At 46.6% G+C, this 27,369-nt stretch overlaps 1 protein-coding gene across 1 annotated transcript in view; it reads right to left on the bottom strand.

Moving 5' to 3' along the window:
- Positions 1–27,369, bottom strand: part of LOC144114581 (uncharacterized) — a 197,148-nt gene that overhangs the window by 57,570 nt on the left and 112,209 nt on the right. Inside the window, exons 27-32 of the mRNA XM_077648418.1 lie at positions 23,978–24,061; positions 23,637–23,758; positions 17,945–18,166; positions 11,347–11,430; positions 11,006–11,127; positions 5,313–5,534 (exon numbers count right to left, since the gene is read on the bottom strand). The gene's annotated coding sequence lies outside the window, so the exon portion shown is untranslated. The remainder of the gene's footprint in view (positions 1–5,312; positions 5,535–11,005; positions 11,128–11,346; positions 11,431–17,944; positions 18,167–23,636; positions 23,759–23,977; positions 24,062–27,369) is intronic.

Below are 27,369 nucleotides of genomic sequence, written 5' to 3'. Positions count from 1 at the left end.
TGTAAAGCTCCAGCTCATCTGCGGTAGCTGCACTTGGAGAGGAAGCAATTTTCTTCCCAACAAGTAAGTGGAACTGACAACATAACTCCCTTCGAGGTCAACATGAGGGCCATGAAGGGAATACAGACGATAGGCAAAGGCTTGACTGCACTTGCAGACTTTTGCGCCTGTATGAACCTGTCCCACCGAGGTCTGCACCACAAGGCCTTTCAGGGACACCTGAAAACTTTGTGAAAGCCTGCGAAAGCACAGCGACCGCAAGTGAAGCTGCCAGTGTGGCAGTCATCAAGGACCTCTATAGAGACTTCTTGAGTAGAATTGGGAACACTGACGTTATATTTGATGGTTTGTGGATGACCCGAGGTCGTAGCTCTCACATCAGTGTGGCCTGCACTGTTGAGCTGTACACTGGCAAAAGACCACATTGTTTACTCGAACTTTTGTCTCAGATGTGCCTTGGGACCATAGCCACAAGATGAAGGCTACAGTGACTGGCTCGCCACCACGAGTACCAGCGAAACATCGATTGTAACTCTGGTCGCATGGAAGTGGAGAATGCGCTGACCATGTTTTAAAGATCTCTGGCCAAGTATGGTCTGCGCTACACGACCGTCCTCTCTGTTGGAGACAGCCGGACTTTTTATGCGTTGTCAGAAGCAAAAGTGTACGGACTCATAAAGACTGACAAGAAGGATTGCATCAACCACGTTCATAAGCGAATGCGGACTGCTCTGCAGAACCTGGTTCATAGAAAGAAGGCTCAAGGTGAATCTCTGGGCGGAAGAGGCAAGCTGACGCAGGAAAAGATCAAGAAGATCACCAACTACTACGGCCATGCCCTGAGGAGCAACAGTCAAGACGTTCCAGGCGTGAAGAAGGCAGTGGAAGCTACACTCCTGCACATGACCTCTACAAATGATGTCCCGAACCACTCCAAGGGCCCTGAGGGTGCTGACTCTTGGTGCAAGCTCAACAGAGCCTTGGCCAGTGGTGAACTTCCACCTGCACAAAAGAGTGCCCTCCCGGCTCGTGTTGGGGCTGCTCTGGAGCCAGTGTTTGCAAAGCTCAGCGATGAGAACCTGTTGGCACGATGCAGCGAAGGAAAGACTCAGAAGGTGAGTGAGAGCCTACACTCTCTCGTTTGGACGCAAGCTTCAAAGAATGGAAATGCTTATTTGGAAAGTGTGAAGCCGGCTGCTGCTGAGGCTGTTGCCCTCTACAACCAAGGAAGGAGGGCAACTAATGAATCCATCACTGCAAGTCTGGGCTATGCTGCTGGTGGCTGCCTTGTTCGCCGAAGCCTAGGAAAAGGCGCCCTGCATTTGCGCAAGGCAAATGGAGCTCAGCTAAAGAGCGCTAATACGAAAGAGAGACTGACAGGGCGGCACAAAACGGGAGCAACTGAAGATTACAGTCCTGGACTGCTATGAAGACGTTCTACAGCAGCACAGGGCAGCATGCTACCTAACGTCCAGGGGGTTCTTCTCAGAGACAGAGTAGGAGACGTGTCGAGCGTCGCACCCAACGGTCCTTTTCAGGACCACCCATCTGCTTGCCAGGGTGGCTCAGATCTCCTTGGCTCTGGACTGCTAGGTCTCTCAAAAAACAGTTTTCAGGATTCATAATATTGTCTTTAGAGCTCAACACCCTAGGCCTGCACTCCATTGCCCCTAAAAAAAAAAAAATGTACCGATAACTTCATAAGAAATCATTTTTTTTACAACTTCATCACGCTTACACCTTCGACATTTTTTTATTAATGTTTCCTTGGATGGAATAAGACACTCTTTGTTTTGCTTTGTAGGGAAACAGATAGGGAACACCTAAATAAAATCCGTTGTGGAAGATTCCTCCCAAAATTTTCTGTAGTCAGCGTCAAAACTTTAATTGCGATATTCTCAGCTTCATTTTTTTGCCAATGTCACTAGAGTTACGGAACTTTTCATTATGTTTTTGCGGTGCAATTTTAATGAGCTTTACATCATTGAATTCAGAAAGAATTCAACTGTGGAGCTATGCTATATTTATGTGGCTAAGTTGAACATATCAAATTTTGTGAACAATAATACCAGCTAATTATATTCCAGAATTGTGATGCATCGACATAACTGAACATTTTTATATGATGATGTATCTTAATAACAACATAAATAGCATAGCTCCGCAAGGAACCTCTTTGGCTACGGCTACATTTTAATCGGAACCAAAAAATGTTGAGGGAAAGTGTCTTAATGACCCGTAAGAAATTACCTAATTAGGCTTCAGTTAATTTTCCATAAGTAGAAAACTAATTGAGATAAGTTGAAACTAATTACATTTATGAAAATAGGAGGAAGAAATACATACGGATACCTAATTTCATTACAATATCTCCAATAATAAAAATTTTCGTTTTAAGACCAGTGTCTCCCCTTAAAGCTTAGCAGCTGCAAAGGCTTGTAAATTCCAGAAGCATATTGCGCTTACAAGGAATAATAAAAAAAAAGTCGCATACAACACTCACAATCTTATCCACACACATTGTTTGGCTACTTTGCCTGGCTGGTATAATTTTCCTCGTGGCCTCATGAAAAACAGCGTAGTTCTGCTGTATCATTTCACGACTTCCTAACTGGGAGAGTTCCTATGAGCCGGGTGAGTGGGCTGTTCCAGTAAAAAATGTCCCTACAGGCCTTGTACCTCTGCCAACACAGCCTTCATCCAATGCTTTCAAAAACATCTTGTTTCACTAATATAGCAAAAGCTGCAAGAAGCCATTAAAAAGTTGCATCGATGGCAAAGCTGCAGAACAAAAAGCAGGCGAATTTTTGGACCCAACCACCAATATCTTGTGCTGCCAGTGAGCTCCAAAAGTGCAACCATTCATACAGAGTTGCCATAAGCATATGGAATAACCGGTTCTTGACAACTCAGAGCAAATATATTCTATTAAGGGGAGAAGCTGGTCTTAGAAAAAAAATATTTATTAATGAAGTCACAATTATGAAGTCTTCAGGGAAGATGTATTTTTGTGTGCTGATTCCAAATATGGAATTAAATTTAATGTACAACAAGGCCTTGTGCACTTGATGCAATATGTCATGTAACTTTTTGCGGAGAGCTTTAACAATATTTTGCTGCAGGGAACTTGCTAGAATGCATCCCGTCCGCTGGTCTTGACAACAAGCTATGCATCAAGGGTAAAATTATTATCCTGCCTATCACAGAAGTTGAGTTACAGGGTATTGAACTTCATACTTCACAAATGGGAAGAAATATTTGTTTTCCTGTTTCTGAAGCAACAACTTCAAAATTCTATAACTCAACTTTTATGACAGACAGGATGATAATCTTAGGTTTATTGCATAGATCAATGTCAAGAGAAACCAGTGACATGCATTCTAGCAAGTTCCCTGCAGCAGGATTTATTGAAAGCTCTTCTCAAAAAGTTACATAACATATTGCATAAGTGCTCAAGAAATTGTTGCACATGAAATTAAATTCCATATTTGGAATCACCACACAAAAATACATGTTCCCTAAAGATTTCATAATTTTGACTTCATTAATAAAATTTTTTTCTAAGACCCTCTTCCTCCCTTAAAGGGACAGTGAGGAGAACACTCATTCTTTTTTTCTTTTGGTTAGGAAAATATGATAGTTCGGCATATCATGGCTTTCTTGCCACTCGTCCGGGAGCGAAAGATGCATTTATTTCAAAGAAATTTGGATTTGAAGTTCAAAAAGTTGTTCCCGCCCTCCAATTCAAACTCTGTGCACTGTTATGACGTCACAGGACGGAGCAACGTGAAACGTGATGTAAACGCAGACTCCGTCCAGGGCGCCAGGGAGCCAGGGCTATCCAGAGAGCCAGTTATCCACCCTTCCTTTCCTCAAAAGCATCCTCATCTAGAACACTGTCAACGCCAATGCCAATGAACACACTGAATCGTTGATATGTTCCGAGTTCATACGATTTCCCGGTTAATACGCTCAAAATCGCGGACATTAAGAATGTTCCATAGCAAGACGTTATACTTTTCCTGGTTAATGCGTTCCCAGAAAACATGATTTCCCGGCTACCAGGTTGAAACTTTCGACAAATTGTGCCCACATAATACATTTACTGAGCAAGCGTACATGTGCAAACATACAAGTGGGCAGAATGAGGGCATGCGACATGGGGAAGGGGGGCAGCATCTTGGCACGCTGCCAAGGTTTGCAATGCCGAGGGCGCAAAAAGAGGACCCCGCTACAAAATGCTAGAGGCTGAAAAAAAAAAAAAAAAGTAGATTCTGGCGGATGAAACTGGAGGGCGGGTTCATTATGAGAGTGGGTTCATTAGGTGGGTATATACGGCACATGCTAGACTATATCCAATGACCGTCTAAGAAGCTGCATAAGTAATTATATGCTTTTGGCTTCCGACTTTTCGGAACACAGCTTCTCCAATTTTTAATTTGTAGCACCCCAAAGGCACATGTCAGCTACGAGGGACACTCAGTGGAGGCCTCGGGACTAGTTTCTACCAGTTGGAATTCTTCTAATGAGTGCCGACATCACCCAGCCCAGGAACGTTTTTCCTTTCACCTAAACTGAAATTTAGCTGCCCTAGCTGCAATTCGACCCCTCAATCACAGCAGCTATGCAAAGCATCAACACAATGAGACAAAATTATGCCCCTTTGCTGCGAGGTACTTGTCTAGTAATTTCCTGCATATGAAAATTTATCCTACTCAGTGGCTACGAAAGACTTTAGGAGCAGTTTAGTGTAAAGCGCAGTGCCATACATGCAACCCGGCCCACTCGCTAAAAGGCCGAGACGCCGATATCAGCCAGCAACAGTGGTAGGCAAGGTTAGGCAGCACAGGCATAGCATACATTATTACCTTATGAAACCAGTCAGCTTTGGTCGCTTTCGCCATTTTGACGTCAGCATTGCGTTGCAAATCATATTCTGATTGCAGCTGCATGTCAACCTTGCTGCTGTGTGCACATTTTATTTCAGCTCCTATGCTAGAAACAGTTGCAAGGCAAAGCTAATGACAAGAAACAAAAAATTTGTTGCTTGTTCTACGTTACGCTTGCTTGCGTCCTCAATAATATATGCACGGTGTATCTACATTTGTGCATCAGCTCAGTGCACATTCATATATTCAGAGGAGTTGAGTGGCCCTTATTCATGTTTCACTGGAGTTCACTGTGAACAGTAGTTCACAGTAACATCACACCACCTACAGTCACCACTTGCCTTTTACATGACACACTGCACTTGCACCCCCTCTGGTGCATTCACATTCCACGGCTAGCGTGCACACAAAGGAAAGACTCACCCTTGGCAGACTTGCCGTCGCCCGGCTTCCCGAGTTAAATATAGGCAGGCAGCAGCGTGCGTGGCTGCCTAGGAATCTGCGGTCCCTCCGCGGAGCCACCTGGCACCGGGCCGCGGCCACCGACTTGCACTTCAGGCGAGGTGGAGAATTGCTCCGGAAATTGAGCAGTCAGACGAGAAGACAGCCCATACTTCGGCCTGGCACCTCTGTGCTGGCTGGGTTCTGCACAAAAAGAGGGACAGTCTAGCTCGCAAGCGGCATGAGAAAGCTACAGCTAATGCTGCATGCCTTCCTTGTTTATCTGGCCATAAAACACCAAAATCTAGCTCCGCTACACTTAAAAAGGCCCGCACTAAATTCTAACCAACCTCCAGCCCCCTTCAACTCAGATTTACATCCAGGAATGACTGTACTAAGCCACGTGGCCGAAACATAACGAGTGCGAGACATAACCTCTCCATAGCAGTGAGGCGAAGTTTATAAACCACAGGACAAAAGAAATGTTGTTCGGGGTTTACCCATTGTAATAGTGCTTTAATACTAAAAAAAAAAAAAAAAGTCTACCTCCAAACAATGACAGCGAAAAACAACTTGTGCATCGACCTGAAGGAGTGGCAGCACTAATGCAGCAAGCCTTACGCATTAGCAGCAGATGCGAGTGAATTTTAGAACCAAGCAGATGAAAATGAACATTTTGGCAATTGTTAGCATAACGACCATATGTCAGGCCTAACGTCACTAAACAAGCAGCGAGCATTAAATCAACATGCGTACTGCCACTGCTAGATGGTAAGCTGTAATGCCATGAAGAAGTTCTTTAGTGCTACACCAAATATATGTGGCACTGACATCCCCAGTTCAGCGCTGTAAAAATTTTAGATGAGAAAGTCAGTTTATTTTTGTTGTCTGCCAAGCACCAAAATTAAGAAACAATGCCTCACCCAACCCAATCCTCCTGCTCTCTCCAAGGGCACAGTGCCTCTTGCTGATCTCAGCATGGTAGAAGCACCCAAACAAGTAAAGTTGGGAGAAGGCCCCGGCAGTGAGCACAGAATCAAATCTCAAATATGGTCTGCTACATTTCAGTCATGTCAAGACAAAGCTAAAGCCCTTGTGTGAAACACTCTTGAGTGACTCATTGTTGCCCTTGATGCTGACCAAAGCATTAGCTTAGAAGAACTAGTCGCTCACATTAGCGAATGCCGCATCCTAATTTTTGAAAGCCCAAGTTTAGCGCATGTGGCACAGTGACCACACACTGGCCAAAGTGGGACTGTCTTCACTACACTGGTGCCTGACCAACACTGTTCGGCATCCTCCAGCGCTTAAGGGGGGGATGCGGCCCTTGAAAATCGAAAAATCGTGAAAAAGCCGATTTTTGGAAAAGTGCACATTGCGGTAGTATGTGCCATTAACTACCTTTTCTGCAAATATGAACGACTAATTTGTCGTGAAAGTACTTCAAATTAAATATCTAAGAAGCCGTGTCCGCACACTGGCCAAAGCGGGACCGACTTCACTACACTGGCACATGACCAACACTGTTCGGCATCCTCCAGCGCTTAACGCCTCGCCGCTGAGCTGCGAGAGAGTGCAGAAAATACCCCAACTGTGTGCGTACGCTGTTGCTCAGCCAGTGAACCAAGAGCCGCCATCTTGGTCTTGTTCTGTTTGTGAATTCTTGCTCTCTTTTGCCTGCCTTCGACAACGGCAGCGGCGGCGTGGTGGAAGCGCTACTCGTTTGTGATTGGGGGCCTAAAAGCGCCTTTCGAGTTTCCCGCCTTTGAAATGCGAGACTGCGATTGGGCGAAGGGCGCGCTCCTTGAGAACGCGGGGGATCACGCGCCTGCTATTGGCTGCTGCGCACGCTGACGCGGCGGTCCCCTCCAGCGGAGGCCAGCGCGTCGCCCCACCAGCCTTGGCTCTCTACTTTTCTCATTGTGATCGCCGCTGCCACCGTCTTTACGATCTCTCGCCGTGCCGTCCGAACAGTTTCCTGCAGACTGTTGACTATTGCGCAGTCACTCAAGATGCGTCCAACAAAGCTAAAGACGCTACACGCGTTCAGTGCCCGGAAGCGTGGTATGAACTGTGTTCTTTCGGAAAAGCGTGCCGCCAACAAGGACTGTCGATGCTTCCAGCCGCGTAACTTCTTCTACATCGCTACTAGACAGCAATTGCGTTGCCGCTTCCAGCGACGTACCAGCATCTTCATCGGTGCAAGAATGCGTTGCTTCGGGCATGCCTTGCGTACCGAACGCATCAAACTCGGCGACTGCGACCTCCAGCTCCTGTCTCGCATCTACCCCGAGGCATGAGAATGCATCGCACGCCGTTCACTTGGAAACATTTCCTGACGTCCGAGAAGATCGAGATTCTGGCTGCATCTCGGGAGCCACTTACCGGATTTCCATGGGGTCTTTTTTTTTATTCCGTACCTAAATAAATTTCAGAGGGCAGGTCAAGCTCGTTTATTCAGATTATTGCGTATGGAATCTGTCATAAGCAATTAATATTGGCTTAATGAGGTCTAATTAATGACACTAAATTCAGTGCTATGCTAAAATTTTTCAGCAAGGAAATTCATCAAAAGGGCCTCGTTTTGACCTCCGGTACCTAACTAGGAATAACCCCAATGAATTTCACAGTGACAGCACTGTTTTCAAATTCTCCAGGCCTGAAGAAATAGACCTATGTGAACCATTTTGATATGCTCCTGTAACTTGAGAACCAGTGTGCACAGCTTCATGAACCTTGGTATTTCTTCAAATGTTTGTGTTTTTAGTCTACCCTGAAAATTTCATTCAGATATCACAAGAAACAAGAAAGCTTGTGTTCTCGCAACCTTTGAGGGCTGTTTTCTCAGGATGTATTTTTTGCCTGGCGGGGCTGCTCATTCTGGCTGCTGCTCGGGAACCGCTTATCGGATTTCCATAAGGCTTTTTTTACTCCGTACCTGAATACATTTTTGAGAACAAGACAAGCCCGCTTTTTCAAGTTATTGCTTCTGGAATTTGTCATAAGCAATTTAAATATGCCTAATGAAGATCTAGTTTATTGACACTAAATTCAGTGCTGGGCTTGACTTTTCCAGCAAGGAAATTTAGAAAAAGGGCTCTGTCTTGCCCTGGGGCACCTATCCAGGAATGACCATAACGAATTTCACAGAGCCAAACCCATTTTCAAATTCTCCAGGCCTGGAATAAGCGACCTATGTGAACCACTTTGATATACAGTCGCCGACCGATTTTTCGGACTCGAAGGAACCTCAAAAATGGTCCAAATAATCGAACAGTCCGAAAAATCCGTGAAGTACAAAAAAATCACTTTATTGAGAAAAATCTGCTTTAAAATGTCACTGATGTTACCTTGCGGAAAATTTCTCTTGTTGGCGACGATTTGCGCCTGTATTTGCGCCATGGTTGTGCTTTCACTGCACACGCTAGACAGCAAGGTCACCGCATTTAGTTGGAATACTTGCCACGCTTGTTTGACGGACACAGCGGGTCCATGCTGTCCACAATCTGAGTGTGCACCACACCGCTTGTTCAACACACGCGAAGATAAGGCACTTTTCTCTCAAAGCGGCGGAACCGCCGGACGCAATCACAAAACGGCGAACAGATGTAACTTTGTGAGGACTGAGCGCCACTCGGTCAACACGGTCAGAGAAACCCAAGTGACGAAACGGCGAACGTATGAGACCCGCCACGGTGGCTCTGTGGTTAGGGCGCTCGGCTACTGCTCCGGAGAACCCGGGTTGGAACCCGACCGCGGTGGGCGCGTTTCGATGGAGGCGAAACGCAAAGGCGCCCGTGTCCTGTGTGATGTCAGTGCACGTTAAAGTTCCCCAGGTAGTCGAAATTATTCCGGAGCCCTCCATTACGGCAGATCTTTTTTTTCCTTTCTTCTCTCAGTCCCTCTTTTTATCCTTTCCTACCGACATGTGAGATAGCTCCTTCACAATTTCCTTCCCAACAACGAATTCTCAACGTATGGGACAAGCGATAACTGCCCGCGACAACGTCGGCGACAAAAGCAAGTTGGCGGCGATGACAATCCGGCTGCCACCTCCAAGTGTCAGAGATCGCAGGGACCTCTACTGGCAACAATGAGGTACCGAAAGTGTGTCAAGCAAAGCCAACTGCAGCATAAATCCACCACATCCAAGATAGCGCCTTTTGCGCCGCCGAAAAGATGGCCAACTTTGGCCCGCAGGCGACTGAAATTAGTCCGAAAAATCGAACTTTCGGACTTTTTAGATCCGAAATATCCGTTGTGAATATGTATGCGCTTCTATGGGGAGACTGACGGTGCCTCAACGAGGTCCGAAATATCCTACAAGTCCGAATTATTAGAGTCCGAATTACACGTCGGCTGCTGTACTCCTGTAACATCAGAACCAGTGCCCACATCTCCATGAAACTTGGTATTTCTTCAAATGGTCGTGCTCTTCGCCTACCCTGAATATTTCATTCAGATATCTCAAGAAACAAAAAAGTTGGTGTTTAAGGGTAGTCTCCCCCCTTAACTTTGTTAAAACCCAACCAATTTCTTCCTTGGTTTGGAAAGGATCATAACATCAGCGTATGCACGAGACGCAGCTGCACCATAGCCGATTTAATGACCAATTGCACAGAGGAGGTCACCCAAACGAGTGGGACAACATTCTACATAAAAAAAAAACTCAGAGGACAGTTACATGTGTGTACCGCGAATGTTTTAGCATTAGCTGTGGGGTGAAAGTAAAAACTTATTGTGATATTCTGGCCTAAACTACCAGGTTCTCCTCCGGTGTTCGAGTGCATGTACTCTGACACGTGCTACCTCATGCCCCATGTCTCTTCCTCACAGTCTCGCCGGCTTTCTTACAACACATACCCTGTCGGCAGCCGGCCACAGCAGTGTCCTGGCACGTTGCCAAGCTTGCCAAGTGAGCCATTGCCGCTGGCGCTCTCGTCAAAATATAAACACACCATGCTGTTACTGGCGCAGCATCCTGGCATATTGCCATGGCGTGCACCCCAGATGGCATCAACGCCGATGGTATTGGAACTGAGGCACGAGCTAAGAAGAGCTATGTTGTCGTTGGCACGTCTCCTTTTCTTCTGTATTATGTGAGTGCATGCACAGCGGAACCTTTATATTTTGCATGTATTGGCAAAATAAAACCAGTTGTGAGTGCAGCGATTGTCCGTGTCGTCAGTGTTTTCCTTCCATTGCGTTTGTATTTTTTTTCACGCTGCAGTTATGTCGAAGGGAAAGCACTGAAAACATTCTATCAGAAGAGGCGATTTTCTGGTGGCGAAGAGACCACAATCAAGCTAAGGCAGGTCGGGCAGGAACCACCACCGGGTGCAGACAGTTCAAGCAGGAAACTCCTGCCCGGCCAATAAATGGCAAAACAATGGCAAAGCTTTGGAATTTTGCAAGTGCACCAACAAGTTTTGACCCTTTCAGCGACGCTCTCACGCAATGATGGGCATGGAGGTATTAGAAGGAAGCCAGCAGGAAACGGAGAATGTCACTACCTTCTTCATAAAGGGACGTTAGTCAGGGCCACCGAGATCAAGAGTCAACCATTAGCCGAACACATATTTCAACTCAAGCAACAGACCATGCACTTTACATAACATATGATATATATTATAACATTTTTTTTTTTTTTCGATTATTAGGAAAGGACCACCCACCTGACCCCGTGGTTGAACACTGTCGTTTCTCAGGCAGTCCATCTCGTGGTTGCTGCGGTCCAGAGAGTGCGCTCTCATGGGGGTGCTCGGAATAGAAGTTTGCAGGCTGCCATCCTGCCTCTCTGTAAATGTGCCAGCGCCGTAACACACAGTGGTCAAACAACCTCTAAAACTAGCCTTTCTTACGGTGGTCACGAGAGACTTTTGAAATGGCCACAGGCATTCCACTGCTCTATTCTAAGGTGTTACAACACTGTATAAAAATGACACCAGGTCGCCTTGTCACCAGCGTTCTAGCAAACAAGAAGTTTCCGCTTCCCCATCCTATGCTAGATACCCACCTCTCAGCTTTGCCTCCAGTTCGGCAACCTTGCTCTGGAGTTCACGATAGCCAGGGGCGCCGGAGTGTCCCCGTGGCCACACCGCTGTTCAAAACGAAAAATGAACACCAAAAATCTGTCAACAAAGCTTGCAGATACAGTACTGACAAATGGGCCATAGCTGTTGCACAAACTTTTCACTACGAAATAAATGTGATCGTGATCTACTAGTGAGTCAGATTATATTCTAATTTTATTAGACTTAAGGGGAGATGCATGTCTTAGAACAGTCAAAAATGGTCAAACAATCGATTTTGAGCAAAACTCATTTTCGGAATGTTTGACCCTTCAAGCACCTATTCTCAAATTATTAACGGTAAATTTGGTCGGGAAATGCGATAAAATATGCTTTCAATATGCCACGGCAGCCACGAAATGTCCCCAAAAAGGCGAAATTTGTTTGAACTTCCCATGCATGCCGCGGACGCTGCAGACGGCCGATGGCCGCCATCTTGGGCTTGGTTTGAAGCTGTTTTCGTTGCGCACAATTTGCGATGTCTCAAAATGGCGTCGCTCAAGCAAAATGACTGCCCTGGCTGGCTTTCCGAAGACCGTTTCCGGGTCGCTGATTGGCTCGCGCATGGCGCGCTTTTCGCGCCTGCCATTGGCTGGAGTAACCGGCGCGTCATTTTTTTTTCTTTCGCTTTTGCGCTTACCAGCGTCACTGCCGCTTCATGTGCGTCTGCGTTTGCGCTTGTTTTTTCTTGATGCGCCATGTTTCTGCTTTGTGCTGGGATTTTTCCCATGCGATCAAGATGACGGGAGACAACCGACTTAAACCGTGCATGCAACGAGCTTTTGGAAGCCGTAAGAAACGGGCATGGTACAGCATCGGCCACAAGTGCGCTGTCGGGACCTTCGCTAGAGCCGGTGCCGGACTCGCTGGATCTGTCTGGAACATCAACCACGCTGCTCGCTGACGACACTGCAGGACCGAGTTCCAGCTCGAATTGATTCCCGGATTACGGTACAGTTCGTGTTGATGCCGCATACTACTCTGCGGCGGAGCAGGCGCAGTTTGTTGAGTGATCGGCGAACACGAAGTCCCCTCTGCCGGAAAACTTAGCGACCCAGCGCAAGTTTGAACTTCTTGGCGCCAGCGCGGAGTGCCAGACCGATGATACTGGCACCGAGTTCGTGATTGTGGACATGAAAGTTCTAAACAACTTTATTGCGCAACCGAAGTGCGGAACCTGCGGCGCAGGAAGTCTGACTTTGAGCAAGGCAACAGACAAGGAGTATGGCTTAGCTGTAAAGCTCCAGCTCATCTGCGGTAGCTGCACTTGGAGAGGAAGCAATTTTCTTCCCAACAAGAAAGTGGAACTGCCAACATAACTCCCTTCGAGGTCAACATGAGGGCCATGAAGGGAATACAGACGATAGGCAAAGGCTTGACTGCACTTGCAGACTTTTGCGCCTGTATGAACCTGTCCCACCGAGGTCTGCACCACAAGGCCTTTCAGGGACACCTGAAAACTTTGTGAAAGCCTGCGAGAGCACAGCGACCGCAAGTGAAGCTGCCAGTGTGGCAGTCATCAAGGACCTCTATAGAGACTTCTTGAGTAGAATTGGGAACACTGACGTTATATTTGATGGTTTGTGGATGACCCGAGGTCGTAGCTCTCACATCAGTGTGGCCTGCACTGTTGAGCTGTACACTGGCAAAAGACCACATTGTTTACTCGAACTTTTGTCTCAGATGTGCCTTGGGACCATAGCCACAAGATGAAGGCTACAGTGACTGGCTCGCCACCACGAGTACCAGCGAAACATCGATTGTAACTCTGGTCGCATGGAAGTGGAGAATGCGCTGACCATGTTTTAAAGATCTCTGGCCAAGTATGGTTTGCGCTACACGACCGTCCTCTCTGTTGGAGACAGCCGGACTTTTTATGCGTTGTCAGAAGCAAAAGTGTACGGACTCATAAAGACTGACAAGAAGGATTGCATCAACCACGTTCATAAGCGAATGCGGACTGCTCTGCAGAACCTGGTTCATAGAAAGAAGGCTCAAGGTGAATCTCTGGGCGGAAGAGGCAAGCTGACGCAGGAAAAGATCAAGAAGATCACCAACTACTACGGCCATGCCCTGAGGAGCAACAGTCAAGACGTTCCAGGCGTGAAGAAGGCAGTGGAAGCTACACTCCTGCACATGACCTCTACAAATGATGTCCCGAACCACTCCAAGGGCCCTGAGGGTGCTGACTCTTGGTGCAAGCTCAACAGAGCCTTGGCCAGTGGTGAACTTCCACCTGCACAAAAGAGTGCCCTCCCGGCTCGTGTTGGGGCTGCTCTGGAGCCAGTGTTTGCAAAGCTCAGCGATGAGAACCTGTTGGCACGATGCAGCGAAGGAAAGACTCAGAAGGTGAGTGAGAGCCTACACTCTCTCGTTTGGACGCAAGCTTCAAAGAATGGAAATGCTTATTTGGAAAGTGTGAAGCCGGCTGCTGCTGAGGCTGTTGCCCTCTACAACCAAGGAAGGAGGGCAACTAATGAATCCATCACTGCAAGTCTGGGCTATGCTGCTGGTGGCTGCCTTGTTCGCCGAAGCCTAGGAAAAGGCGCCCTGCATTTGCGCAAGGCAAATGGAGCTCAGCTAAAGAGCGCTAATACGAAAGAGAGACTGACAGGGCGGCACAAAACGGGAGCAACTGAAGATTACAGTCCTGGACTGCTATGAAGACGTTCTACAGCAGCACAGGGCAGCATGCTACCTAACGTCCAGGGGGTTCTTCTCAGAGACAGAGTAGGAGACATGTCGAGCGTCGCACCCAACGGTCCTTTTCAGGACCACCCATCTGCTTGCCAGGGTGGCTCAGATCTCCTTGGCTCTGGACTGCTAGGTCTCTCAAAAAACAGTTTTCAGGATTCAAAATATTGTCTTTAGAGCTCAACACCCTAGGCCTGCACTCCATTGCCCCTAAAAAAAAAAAATGTACCGATAACTTCATAAGAAATCATTTTTTTTACAACTTCATCACGCTTACACCTTCGACATTTTTTTATTAATGTTTCCTTGGATGGAATAAGACACTTTTTGTTTTGCTTTGTAGGGAAACAGATAGGGAACACCTAAATAAAATCCGTTGTGGAAGATTCCTCCCAGAATTTTCTGTAGTCAGCGTCAAAACTTTAATTGCGATATTCTCAGCTTCATTTTTTTGCCAATGTCACTAGAGTTACGGAACTTTTCATTATGTTTTTGCGGTGCAATTTTAATGAGCTTTACACCATTGAAATCAGAAAGAATTCAACTGTGGAGCTATGCTATATTTATGTGGCTAAGTTGAACATATCAAATTTTGTGAACAATAATACCAGCTAATTATATTCCAGAATTGTGATGCATCGACATAACTGAACATTTTTATATGATGATGTATCTTAATAACAACATAAATAGCATAGCTCCGCAAGGAACCTCTTTGGCTACGGCTACATTTTAATCGGAACCAAAAAATGTTGAGGGAAAGTGTCTTAATGACCCGTAAGAAATTACCTAATTAGGCTTCAGTTAATTTTCCATAAGTAGAAAACTAATTGAGATAAGTTGAAACTAATTACATTTATGAAATAGGAGGAAGAAATACATACGGATACCTAATTTCATTACAATATCTCCAATAATAAAAATTTTCGTTTTAAGACCAGTGTCTCCCCTTAAAGCTTAGCAGCTGCAAAGGCTTGTAAATTCCAGAAGCATATTGCGCTTACAAGGAATAATAAAAAAAAAGTCGCATACAACACTCACAATCTTATCCACACACATTGTTTGGCTACTTTGCCTGGCTGGTATAATTTTCCTCGTGGCCTCATGAAAAACAGCGTAGTTCTGCTGTATCATTTCACGACTTCCTAACTGGGAGAGTTCCTATGAGCCGGGTGAGTGGGCTGTTCCAGTAAAAAATGTCCCTACAGGCCTTGTACCTCTGCCAACACAGCCTTCATCCAATGCTTTCAAAAACATCTTGTTTCACTAATATAGCAAAAGCTGCAAGAAGCCATTAAAAAGTTGCATCGATGGCAAAGCTGCAGAACAAAAAGCAGGCGAATTTTTGGACCCAACCACCAATATCTTGTGCTGCCAGTGAGCTCCAAAAGTGCAACCATTCATACAGAGTTGCCATAAGCATATGGAATAACCGGTTCTTGACAACTCAGAGCAAATATATTCTATTAAGGGGAGAAGCTGGTCTTAGAAAAAAAATATTTATTAATGAAGTCACAATTATGAAGTCTTCAGGGAAGATGTATTTTTGTGTGCTGATTCCAAATATGGAATTAAATTTAATGTACAACAAGGCCTTGTGCACTTGATGCAATATGTCATGTAACTTTTTGCGGAGAGCTTTAACAATATTTTGCTGCAGGGAACTTGCTAGAATGCATCCCGTCCGCTGGTCTTGACAACAAGCTATGCATCAAGGGTAAAATTATTATCCTGCCTATCACACAAGTTGAGTTACAGGGTATTGAACTTCATACTTCACAAATGGGAAGAAATATTTGTTTTCCTGTTTCTGAAGCAACAACTTCAAAATTCTATAACTCAACTTTTATGACAGACAGGATGATAATCTTAGGTTTATTGCATAGATCAATGTCAAGAGAAACCAGTGACATGCATTCTAGCAAGTTCCCTGCAGCAGGATTTATTGAAAGCTCTTCTCAAAAAGTTACATAACATATTGCATAAGTGCTCAAGAAATTGTTGCACATGAAATTAAATTCCATATTTGGAATCACCACACAAAAATACATGTTCCCTAAAGATTTCATAATTTTGACTTCATTAATAAAATTTTTTTCTAAGACCCTCTTCCTCCCTTAAAGGGACAGTGAGGAGAACACTCATTCTTTTTTTCTTTTGGTTAGGAAAATATGATAGTTCGGCATATCATGGCTTTCTTGCCACTCGTCCGGGAGCGAAAGATGCATTTATTTCAAAGAAATTTGGATTTGAAGTTCAAAAAGTTGTTCCCGCCCTCCAATTCAAACTCTGTGCACTGTTATGACGTCACAGGACGGAGCAACGTGAAACGTGATGTAAACGCAGACTCCGTCCAGGGCGCCAGGGAGCCAGGGCTATCCAGAGAGCCAGTTATTCACCCTTCCTTTCCTCAAAAGCATCCACATCTAGAACACTATCAATGCCAATGCCAATGAACACACTGAATCGTTGATATGTTCCCAGTTCATACGATTTCCCGGTTAATACGCTCAAAATCGCGGACATTAAAAATGTTCCATAGCAAGACGTTATATTTTTCCTGGTTAATGCGTTCCCAGAAAACATGATTTCACGGCTACCAGGTTGAAACTTTCGACAAATTGTGCCCATATAATACACTTACTGAGCAAGCGTACATGTGCAAACATACAAGTGGGCAGAATGAGGGCATGCGACATGGGGAAGGGGGGCAGCATCTTGGCACGCTGCCAAGGTTTGCAATGCCGAGGGCGCAAAAAGAGGACCCCGCTACAAAATGCTAGAGGCTGAAAAAAAAAAAAAAAGTAGATTCTGGCGGATGAAACTGGAGGGCGGGTTCATTATGAGAGTGGGTTCATTAGGTGGGTATATACGGCACATGCTAGACTATATCCAATGACCGTCTAAGAAGCTGCATAAGTAATTATATGCTTTTGGCTTCCGACTTTTCGGAACACAGCTTCTCCAATTTTTAATTTGTAGCACCCCAAAGGCACATGTCAGCTACGAGGGACACTCAGTGGAGGCCTCGGGACTAGTTTCTACCAGTTGGAATTCTTCTAATGAGTGCCGACATCACCCAGCCCAGGAACGTTTTTCCTTTCACCTAAACTGAAATTTAGCTGCCCTAGCTGCAATTCGACCCCTCAATCACAGCAGCTATGCAAAGCATCAACACAATGAGACAAAATTATGCCCCTTTGCTGCGAGGTACTTGTCTAGTAATTTCCTGCATATGAAAATTTATCCTACTCAGTGGCTACGAAAGACTTTAGGAGCAGTTTAGTGTAAAGCGCAGTGCCATACATGCAACCCGGCCCACTCGCTAAAAGGCCGAGACGCCGATATCAGCCAGCAACAGTGGTAGGCAAGGTTAGGCAGCACAGGCATAGCATACATTATTACCTTATGAAACCAGTCAGCTTTGGTCGCTTTCGCCATTTTGACGTCAGCATTGCGTTGCAAATCATATTCTGATTGCAGCTGCATGTCAACCTTGCTGCTGTGTGCACATTTTATTTCAGCTCCTATGCTAGAAACAGTTGCAAGGCAAAGCTAATGACAAGAAACAAAAAATTTGTTGCTTGTTCTACGTTACGCTTGCTTGCGTCCTCAATGATATATGCACGGTGTATCTACATTTGTGCATCAGCTCAGTGCACATTCATATATTCAGAGGAGTTGAGTGGCCCTTATTCATGTTTCACTGGAGTTCACTGTGAACAGTAGTTCACAGTAACATCACACCACCTACAGTCACCACTTGCCTTTTACATGACACACTGCACTTGCACCCCCTCTGGTGCATTCACATTCCACGGCTAGCGTGCACACAAAGGAAAGACTCACCCTTGGCAGACTTGCCGTCGCCCGGCTTCCCGAGTTAAATATAGGCAGGCAGCAGCGTGCGTGGCTGCCTAGGAATCTGCGGTCCCTCCGCGGAGCCACCTGGCACCGGGCCGCGGCCACCGACTTGCACTTCAGGCGAGGTGGAGAATTGCTCCGGAAATTGAGCAGTCAGACGAGAAGACAGCCCATACTTCGGCCTGGCACCTCTGTGCTGGCTGGGTTCTGCACAAAAAGAGGGACAGTCTAGCTCGCAAGCGGCATGAGAAAGCTACAGCTAATGCTGCATGCCTTCCTTGTTTATCTGGCCATAAAACACCAAAATCTAGCTCCGCTACACTTAAAAAGGCCCGCACTAAATTCTAACTAACCTCCAGCCCCCTTCAACTCAGATTTACATCCAGGAATGACTGTACTAAGCCACGTGGCCGAAACATAATGAGTGCGAGACATAACCTCTCCATAGCAGTGAGGCGAAGTTTATAAACCACAGGACAAAAGAAATGTTGTTCGGGGTTTACCCATTGTAATAGTGCTTTAATACTAAAAAAAAAAAAAAGTCTACCTCCAAACAATGACAGCGAAAAACAACTTGTGCATCGACCTGAAGGAGTGGCAGCACTAATGCAGCAAGCCTTACGCATTAGCAGCAGATGCGAGTGAATTTTAGAACCAAGCAGATGAAAATGAACATTTTGGCAATTGTTAGCATAACGACCATATGTCAGGCCTAACGTCACTAAACAAGCAGCGAGCATTAAATCAACATGCGTACTGCCACTGCTAGATGGTAAGCTGTAATGCCATGAAGAAGTTCTTTAGTGCTACACCAAATATATGTGGCACTGACATCCCCAGTTCAGCGCTGTAAAAATTTTAGATGAGAAAGTCAGTTTATTTTTGTTGTCTGCCAAGCACCAAAATTAAGAAACAATGCCTCACCCAACCCAATCCTCCTGCTCTCTCCAAGGGCACAGTGCCTCTTGCTGATCTCAGCATGGTAGAAGCACCCAAACAAGTAAAGTTGGGAGAAGGCCCCGGCAGTGAGCACAGAATCAAATCTCAAATATGGTCTGCTACATTTCAGTCATGTCAAGACAAAGCTAAAGCCCTTGTGTGAAACACTCTTGAGTGACTCATTGTTGCCCTTGATGCTGACCAAAGCATTAGCTTAGAAGAACTAGTCGCTCACATTAGCGAATGCCGCATCCTAATTTTTGAAAGCCCAAGTTTAGCGCATGTGGCACAGTGACCACACACTGGCCAAAGTGGGACTGTCTTCACTACACTGGTGCCTGACCAACACTGTTCGGCATCCTCCAGCGCTTAAGGGGGGGATGCGGCCCTTGAAAATCGAAAAATCGTGAAAAAGCCGATTTTTGGAAAAGTGCACATTGCGGTAGTATGTGCCATTAACTACCTTTTCTGCAAATATGAACGACTAATTTGTCGTGAAAGTACTTCAAATTAAATATCTAAGAAGCCGTGTCCGCACACTGGCCAAAGCGGGACCGACTTCACTACACTGGCACATGACCAACACTGTTCGGCATCCTCCAGCGCTTAACGCCTCGCCGCTGAGCTGCGAGAGAGTGCAGAAAATACCCCAACTGTGTGCGTACGCTGTTGCTCAGCCAGTGAACCAAGAGCCGCCATCTTGGTCTTGTTCTGTTTGTGAATTCTTGCTCTCTTTTGCCTGCCTTCGACAACGGCAGCGGCGGCGTGGTGGAAGCGCTACTCGTTTGTGATTGGGGGCCTAAAAGCGCCTTTCGAGTTTCCCGCCTTTGAAATGCGAGACTGCGATTGGGCGAAGGGCGCGCTCCTTGAGAACGCGGGGGATCACGCGCCTGCTATTGGCTGCTGCGCACGCTGACGCGGCGGTCCCCTCCAGCGGAGGCCAGCGCGTCGCCCCACCAGCCTTGGCTCTCTACTTTTCTCATTGTGATCGCCGCTGCCACCGTCTTTACGATCTCTCGCCGTGCCGTCCGAACAGTTTCCTGCAGACTGTTGACTATTGCGCAGTCACTCAAGATGCGTCCAACAAAGCTAAAGACGCTACACGCGTTCAGTGCCCGGAAGCGTGGTATGAACTGTGTTCTTTCGGAAAAGCGTGCCGCCAACAAGGACTGTCGATGCTTCCAGCCGCGTAACTTCTTCTACATCGCTACTAGACAGCAATTGCGTTGCCGCTTCCAGCGACGTACCAGCATCTTCATCGGTGCAAGAATGCGTTGCTTCGACGGGCATGCCTTGCGTACCGAACGCATCAAACTCGGCGACTGCGACCTCCAGCTCCTGTCTCGCATCTACCCCGAGGCATGAGAATGCATCGCACGCCGTTCACTTGGAAACATTTCCTGACGTCCGAGAAGATCGAGATTCTGGCTGCATCTCGGGAGCCACTTACCGGATTTCCATGGGGTCTTTTTTTTTATTCCGTACCTAAATAAATTTCAGAGGGCAGGTCAAGCTCGTTTATTCAGATTATTGCGTATGGAATCTGTCATAAGCAATTAATATTGGCTTAATGAGGTCTAATTAATGACACTAAATTCAGTGCTATGCTAAAATTTTTCAGCAAGGAAATTCATCAAAAGGGCCTCGTTTTGACCTCCGGTACCTAACTAGGAATAACCCCAATGAATTTCACAGTGACAGCACTGTTTTCAAATTCTCCAGGCCTGGAGAAATAGACCTATGTGAACCATTTTGATATGCTCCTGTAACTTGAGAACCAGTGTGCACAGCTTCATGAACCTTGGTATTTCTTCAAATGTTTGTGTTTTTAGTCTACCCTGAAAATTTCATTCAGATATCACAAGAAACAAGAAAGCTTGTGTTCTCGCAACCTTTGAGGGCTGTTTTCTCAGGATGTATTTTTTGCCTGGCGGGGCTGCTCATTCTGGCTGCTGCTCGGGAACCGCTTATCGGATTTCCATAAGGCTTTTTTTACTCCGTACCTGAATACATTTTTGAGAACAAGACAAGCCCGCTTTTTCAAGTTATTGCTTCTGGAATTTGTCATAAGCAATTTAAATATGCCTAATGAAGATCTAGTTTATTGACACTAAATTCAGTGCTGGGCTTGACTTTTCCAGCAAGGAAATTTAGAAAAAGGGCTCTGTCTTGCCCTGGGGCACCTATCCAGGAATGACCATAACGAATTTCACAGAGCCAAACCCATTTTCAAATTCTCCAGGCCTGGAATAAGCGACCTATGTGAACCACTTTGATATACAGTCGCCGACCGATTTTTCGGACTCGAAGGAACCTCAAAAATGGTCCAAATAATCGAACAGTCCGAAAAATCCGTGAAGTACAAAAAAATCACTTTATTGAGAAAAATCTGCTTTAAAATGTCACTGATGTTACCTTGCGGAAAATTTCTCTTGTTGGCGACGATTTGCGCCTGTATTTGCGCCATGGTTGTGCTTTCACTGCACACGCTAGACAGCAAGGTCACCGCATTTAGTTGGAATACTTGCCACGCTTGTTTGACGGACACAGCGGGTCCATGCTGTCCACAATCTGAGTGTGCACCACACCGCTTGTTCAACACACGCGAAGATAAGGCACTTTTCTCTCAAAGCGGCGGAACCGCCGGACGCAATCACAAAACGGCGAACAGATGTAACTTTGTGAGGACTGAGCGCCACTCGGTCAACACGGTCAGAGAAACCCAAGTGACGAAACGGCGAACGTATGAGACCCGCCACGGTGGCTCTGTGGTTAGGGCGCTCGGCTACTGCTCCGGAGAACCCGGGTTGGAACCCGACCGCGGTGGGCGCGTTTCGATGGAGGCGAAACGCAAAGGCGCCCGTGTCCTGTGTGATGTCAGTGCACGTTAAAGTTCCCCAGGTAGTCGAAATTATTCCGGAGCCCTCCATTACGGCAGATCTTTTTTTTCCTTTCTTCTCTCAGTCCCTCTTTTTATCCTTTCCTACCGACATGTGAGATAGCTCCTTCACAATTTCCTTCCCAACAACGAATTCTCAACGTATGGGACAAGCGATAACTGCCCGCGACAACGTCGGCGACAAAAGCAAGTTGGCGGCGATGACAATCCGGCTGCCACCTCCAAGTGTCAGAGATCGCAGGGACCTCTACTGGCAACAATGAGGTACCGAAAGTGTGTCAAGCAAAGCCAACTGCAGCATAAATCCACCACATCCAAGATAGCGCCTTTTGCGCCGCCGAAAAGATGGCCAACTTTGGCCCGCAGGCGACTGAAATTAGTCCGAAAAATCGAACTTTCGGACTTTTTAGATCCGAAATATCCGTTGTGAATATGTATGCGCTTCTATGGGGAGACTGACGGTGCCTCAACGAGGTCCGAAATATCCTACAAGTCCGAATTATTAGAGTCCGAATTACACGTCGGCTGCTGTACTCCTGTAACTTCGGAACCAGTGCCCACAGCTCCATGAAACTTGGTAGTTCTTCAAATGGTCGTGCTCTTCGCCTACCCTGAATATTTCATTCAGATATCTCAAGAAACAAAAAAGTTGGTGTTTAAGGGTAGTCTCCCCCCTTAACTATGTTAAAACCCAACCAATTTCTTCCTTGGTTTGGAAAGGATCATAACATCAGCGTATGCACGAGACGCAGCTGCACCATAGCCGATTTAATGACCAATTGCACAGAAGAGGTCACCCAAACGAGTGGGACAACATTCTACATAAAAAAAAAACTCAGAGGACAGTTACATGTGTGTACCGCGAATGTTTTAGCATTAGCTGTGGGGTGAAAGTAAAAACTTATTGTGATATTCTGGCCTAAACTACCAGGTTCTCCTCCGGTGTTCGAGTGCATGTACTCTGACACGTGCTACCTCATGCCCCATGTCTCTTCCTCACAGTCTCGCCGGCTTTCTTACAACACATACCCTGTCGGCAGCCGGCCACAGCAGTGTCCTGGCACGTTGCCAAGCTTGCCAAGTGAGCCATTGCCGCTGGCGCTCTCGTCAAAATATAAACACACCATGCTGTTACTGGCGCAGCATCCTGGCATATTGCCATGGCGTGCACCCCAGATGGCATCAACGCCGATGGTATTGGAACTGAGGCACGAGCTAAGAAGAGCTATGTTGTCGTTGGCACGTCTCCTTTTCTTCTGTATTATGTGAGTGCATGCACAGCGGAACCTTTATATTTTGCATGTATTGGCAAAATAAAACCAGTTGTGAGTGCAGCGATTGTCCGTGTCGTCAGTGTTTTCCTTCCATTGCGTTTGTATTTTTTTTCACGCTGCAGTTATGTCGAAGGGAAAGCACTGAAAACATTCTATCAGAAGAGGCGATTTTCTGGTGGCGAAGAGACCACAATCAAGCTAAGGCAGGTCGGGCAGGAACCACCACCGGGTGCAGACAGTTCAAGCAGGAAACTCCTGCCCGGCCAATAAATGGCAAAACAATGGCAAAGCTTTGGAATTTTGCAAGTGCACCAACAAGTTTTGACCCTTTCAGCGACGCTCTCACGCAATGATGGGCATGGAGGTATTAGAAGGAAGCCAGCAGGAAACGGAGAATGTCACTACCTTCTTCATAAAGGGACGTTAGTCAGGGCCACCGAGATCAAGAGTCAACCATTAGCCGAACACATATTTCAACTCAAGCAACAGACCATGCACTTTACATAACATATAATATATATTATAACATTTTTTTTTTTTCGATTATTAGGAAAGGACCACCCACCTGACCCCGTGGTTGAACACTGTCGTTTCTCAGGCAGTCCATCTCGTGGTTGCTGCGGTCCAGAGAGTGCGCTCTCATGGGGGTGCTCGGAATAGAAGTTTGCTGGCTGCCATCCTGCCTCTCTGTAAATGTGCCAGCGCCGTAACACACAGTGGTCAAACAACCTCTAAAACTAGCCTTTCTTACGGTGGTCACGAGAGACTTTTGAAATGGCCACAGGCATTCCACTGCTCTATTCTAAGGTGTTACAACACTGTATAAAAATGACACCAGGTCGCCTTGTCACCAGCGTTCTAGCAAACAAGAAGTTTCCGCTTCCCCATCCTATGCTAGATACCCACCTCTCAGCTTTGTCTCCAGTTCGGCAACCTTGCTCTGGAGTTCACGATAGCCAGGGGCGCCGGAGTGTCCCCGTGGCCACACCGCTGTTCAAAACGAAAAATGAACACCAAAAATCTGTCAACAAAGCTTGCAGATACAGTACTGACAAATGGGCCATAGCTGTTGCACAAACTTTTCACTACGAAATAAATGTGATCGTGATCTACTAGTGAGTCAGATTATATTCTAATTTTATTAGACTTAAGGGGAGATGCATGTCTTAGAACAGTCAAAAATGGTCAAACAATCGATTTTGAGCAAAACTCATTTTCGGAATGTTTGACCCTTCAAGCACCTATTCTCAAATTATTAACGGTAAATTTGGTCGGGAAATGCGATAAAATATGCTTTCAATATGCCACGGCAGCCACGAAATGTCCCCAAAAAGGCGAAATTTGTTTGAACTTCCCACGCATGCCGCGGACGCTGCAGACGGCCGATGGCCGCCATCTTGGGCTTGGTTTGAAGCTGTTTTCGTTGCGCACAATTTGCGATGTCTCAAAATGGCGTCGCTCAAGCAAAATGACTGCCCTGGCTGGCTTTCCGAAGACCATTTCCGGGTCGCTGATTGGCTCGCGCATGGCGCGCTTTTCGCGCCTGCCATTGGCTGGAGTAACCGGCGCGTCATTTTTTTTTTTTCCGCTTTTGCGCTTACCAGCGTCACTGCCGCTTCATGTGCGTCTGCGTTTGCGCTTGTTTTTTCTTGATGCGCCATGTTTCTGCTTTGTGCTGGGATTTTTCCCATGCGATCAAGATGACGGGAGACAACCGACTTAAACCGTGCATGCAACGAGCTTTTGGAAGCCGTAAGAAACGGGCATGGTACAGCATCGGCCACAAGTGCGCTGTCGGGACCTTCGCTAGAGCCGGTGCCGGACTCGCTGGATCTGTCTGGAACATCAACCACGCTGCTCGCTGACGACACTGCAGGACCGAGTTCCAGCTCGAATTGATTCCCGGATTACGGTACAGTTCGTGTTGATGCCGCATACTACTCTGCGGCGGAGCAGGCGCAGTTTGTTGAGTGATCGGCGAACACGAAGTCCCCTCTGCCGGAAAACTTAGCGACCCAGCGCAAGTTTGAACTTCTTGGCGCCAGCGCGGAGTGCCAGACCGATGATACTGGCACCGAGTTCGTGATTGTGGACATGAAAGTTCTAAACAACTTTATTGCGCAACCGAAGTGCGGAACCTGCGGCGCAGGAAGTCTGACTTTGAGCAAGGCAACAGACAAGGAGTATGGCTTAGCTGTAAAGCTCCAGCTCATCTGCGGTAGCTGCACTTGGAGAGGAAGCAATTTTCTTCCCAACAAGTAAGTGGAACTGACAACATAACTCCCTTCGAGGTCAACATGAGGGCCATGAAGGGAATACAGACGATAGGCAAAGGCTTGACTGCACTTGCAGACTTTTGCGCCTGTATGAACCTGTCCCACCGAGGTCTGCACCACAAGGCCTTTCAGGGACACCTGAAAACTTTGTGAAAGCCTGCGAAAGCACAGCGACCGCAAGTGAAGCTGCCAGTGTGGCAGTCATCAAGGACCTCTATAGAGACTTCTTGAGTAGAATTGGGAACACTGACGTTATATTTGATGGTTTGTGGATGACCCGAGGTCGTAGCTCTCACATCAGTGTGGCCTGCACTGTTGAGCTGTACACTGGCAAAAGACCACATTGTTTACTCGAACTTTTGTCTCAGATGTGCCTTGGGACCATAGCCACAAGATGAAGGCTACAGTGACTGGCTCGCCACCACGAGTACCAGCGAAACATCGATTGTAACTCTGGTCGCATGGAAGTGGAGAATGCGCTGACCATGTTTTAAAGATCTCTGGCCAAGTATGGTCTGCGCTACACGACCGTCCTCTCTGTTGGAGACAGCCGGACTTTTTATGCGTTGTCAGAAGCAAAAGTGTACGGACTCATAAAGACTCATAAAGACTGACAAGAAGGATTGCATCAACCACGTTCATAAGCGAATGCGGACTGCTCTGCAGAACCTGGTTCATAGAAAGAAGGCTCAAGGTGAATCTCTGGGCGGAAGAGGCAAGCTGACGCAGGAAAAGATCAAGAAGATCACCAACTACTACGGCCATGCCCTGAGGAGCAACAGTCAAGACGTTCCAGGCGTGAAGAAGGCAGTGGAAGCTACACTCCTGCACATGACCTCTACAAATGATGTCCCGAACCACTCCAAGGGCCCTGAGGGTGCTGACTCTTGGTGCAAGCTCAACAGAGCCTTGGCCAGTGGTGAACTTCCACCTGCACAAAAGAGTGCCCTCCCGGCTCGTGTTGGGGCTGCTCTGGAGCCAGTGTTTGCAAAGCTCAGCGATGAGAACCTGTTGGCACGATGCAGCGAAGGAAAGACTCAGAAGGTGAGTGAGAGCCTACACTCTCTCGTTTGGACGCAAGCTTCAAAGAATGGAAATGCTTATTTGGAAAGTGTGAAGCCGGCTGCTGCTGAGGCTGTTGCCCTCTACAACCAAGGAAGGAGGGCAACTAATGAATCCATCACTGCAAGTCTGGGCTATGCTGCTGGTGGCTGCCTTGTTCGCCGAAGCCTAGGAAAAGGCGCCCTGCATTTGCGCAAGGCAAATGGAGCTCAGCTAAAGAGCGCTAATACGAAAGAGAGACTGACAGGGCGGCACAAAACGGGAGCAACTGAAGATTACAGTCCTGGACTGCTATGAAGACGTTCTACAGCAGCACAGGGCAGCATGCTACCTAACGTCCAGGGGGTTCTTCTCAGAGACAGAGTAGGAGACGTGTCGAGCGTCGCACCCAACGGTCCTTTTCAGGACCACCCATCTGCTTGCCAGGGTGGCTCAGATCTCCTTGGCTCTGGACTGCTAGGTCTCTCAAAAAACAGTTTTCAGGATTCATAATATTGTCTTTAGAGCTCAACACCCTAGGCCTGCACTCCATTGCCCCTAAAAAAAAAAAATGTACCGATAACTTCATAAGAAATCATTTTTTTTACAACTTCATCACGCTTACACCTTCGACATTTTTATATTAATGTTTCCTTGGATGGAATAAGACACTCTTTGTTTTGCTTTGTAGGGAAACAGATAGGGAACACCTAAATAAAATCCGTTGTGGAAGATTCCTCCCAGAATTTTCTGTAGTCAGCGTCAAAACTTTAATTGCGATATTCTCAGCTTCATTTTTTTGCCAATGTCACTAGAGTTACGGAACTTTTCATTATGTTTTTGCGGTGCAATTTTAATGAGCTTTACATCATTGAATTCAGAAAGAATTCAACTGTGGAGCTATGCTATATTTATGTGGCTAAGTTGAACATATCAAATTTTGTGAACAATAATACCAGCTAATTATATTCCAGAATTGTG

The sequence above is a fragment of the Amblyomma americanum genome, chromosome 1, assembly GCF_052857255.1.
Source record: "Amblyomma americanum isolate KBUSLIRL-KWMA chromosome 1, ASM5285725v1, whole genome shotgun sequence".
In the NCBI taxonomy this organism is placed as follows: domain Eukaryota; kingdom Metazoa; phylum Arthropoda; class Arachnida; order Ixodida; family Ixodidae; genus Amblyomma; species Amblyomma americanum.
The sequence above is the reverse complement of the archived record's forward strand: the minus strand, read 5'-3'. Positions and strand labels throughout refer to the sequence as shown.